At 40.6% G+C, this 1,842-nt stretch overlaps 1 protein-coding gene across 1 annotated transcript in view; it reads left to right on the top strand.

Moving 5' to 3' along the window:
- Positions 1–1,641, top strand: part of NDC80 (NDC80 kinetochore complex component) — a 96,098-nt gene extending 94,457 nt beyond the window's left edge. Inside the window, exon 20 of the mRNA XM_006867275.1 lies at positions 1,631–1,641. The gene's annotated coding sequence lies outside the window, so the exon portion shown is untranslated. The remainder of the gene's footprint in view (positions 1–1,630) is intronic.
- The last annotated feature ends 201 nt before the right edge of the window (positions 1,642–1,842 follow it).

Here is a 1,842-nt window from a genome sequence, read left to right as displayed (position 1 = left end):
AGTCCAACCACATTCAACAGACTCCTGTCAACCTGGGTTGAGACCTGGTTGGCCAGCAGTATGGCAAGACCTGGGGACTTCTGGGACCATGGATAGGGACATGGCCACAGAGGGCTAGAGCAGAGAGTGAAGCATCTGGCTGATATGAGGTGAGGACAGATGCACAAGAACACCCTACTTGCAGATAGGACCCATTTGACCTAGCTTCAATGGTTGGATGACTAGAACTTGACAAGAGGAAGAAAGAAGAGGGAAAAAAAAGAGTAATCTGCTACAATTCGATGAACTTGACCTATGCTTGTGGATGTAGTAACTCAAAGGAGGAAATAAATCTTTACAGTGAAGATCATTCCCATCCCCTCAGTACACAGGGTCTACAAGGATGGGCAACTTAAACTTTGGCTACCCAAAATGGGGGAGCTACAAAGGCAAGAAGTGACTGTCTTACGATCTTCCAAGTGGGAACCTAGTTCCAGAGGGTAAAGGGGAAGGTAGAGTCTCCACTGAGTTTTTTCCAACCTGTCTGGTCAGGGCTGATGAAAGGTGATGGGAATAAGACTCTTGTGGTTCATAGTGAATGATTGCTATCAGGTCTGACTGTAAGTGCTGGAAATGTAGAGGTAGATGTTTTGTAACAAAAGGAGAGGAGTGGTTGATCTTGCTGTCAAGGAGCAGAGATCCCTGGGACCATCAAGGGACAAGAGCAGATTGCGGGACCCTATCTAGAGAAGCAGTGACGCTAGAAATGGAAGCAGAGATGATGATGAGGAGAGATGGAGATGCTGAAAACTCTGGACTCTGGGAGGGAGAGGGTCTGAGTGTTGACGGCTAGGGATCAGGCTTGCGGGGTATACCCTTTGTCTGTTTAATGATGCATGCAGGGAATTGTAATCATTGCAATGAAATGAAATAAGATAGGATGAATGTAAAGCTAATGGTCTCTCATGTAAACTACCACACAATTCACAATAAAAACTTTTTTTAAAAAAAAGAGAGAATTTCAAAATATATCTTGAAGTACAAAGCTTTCTGTGATAATTTCTATACACCTCCAAGGAAGACCAGTAAATACCACTATTATTCAAATGCATGCACCAACCACCAAATCCAGTGATGAAATTGAAGAATTCTACCAACTTCTTTTCAACATTATAAAAAGCAACTATACACATAGTACCTCACCAGATGAAATACACAAGAATCAAATTGACTATATTTGTGGGAAGAGATGATGAAGAGGTACAGTCAACCAAAACAAGACTAGGAACACACTGTGGAATAGATTATCAGTTGTTCATGTACAAGTTCAGGTTGAAGCTGAAGCATATTAAAACATGTCCACAAGAGGCAAAATATGACCTTGAGTATATATCCCACTGTACCAAAATGATTTAGCTAATATTCAACCATATCAATGTGTAGTATATGATCAGGAGCCAATGATATTGAAGGAAGAGGTCCAGGCTGCCATGAAGGCATTGGTGCAATACATGACTATGTGGATTAATGGAATTTCTGGAATTCAAGAAAGGGATACTGAATGGTTTAAAATCTATCTGGAAAGATGTGCATCAGATTTGTAACCTTTTACCATGTTCAACCACTCTGTATGCTGAGTAAATAATCTAAGATGAATAAAATGAAAAACAATGTCTCATCAGCATTGGAGGAAGATTCATTAACAACTTAACAAATTCAGATGACACAACCTTGCTGGAAGTGAAGAAGACTTGAAGTACTTCTTGATAAAGACTTGCAGTGAGGGCCTAAGAACACCCCAGCATGCAATCAGCAATTAAATGCAAATACAATAACACCTCAATGGCTTGGGAAAAAAAAAAA

The sequence above is a fragment of the Chrysochloris asiatica genome, unplaced genomic scaffold, assembly GCF_000296735.1.
Source record: "Chrysochloris asiatica unplaced genomic scaffold, ChrAsi1.0 scaffold00103, whole genome shotgun sequence".
In the NCBI taxonomy this organism is placed as follows: Eukaryota; Metazoa; Chordata; class Mammalia; order Afrosoricida; family Chrysochloridae; genus Chrysochloris; species Chrysochloris asiatica.
This window is presented reverse-complemented; position numbering and strand designations above follow the sequence as displayed.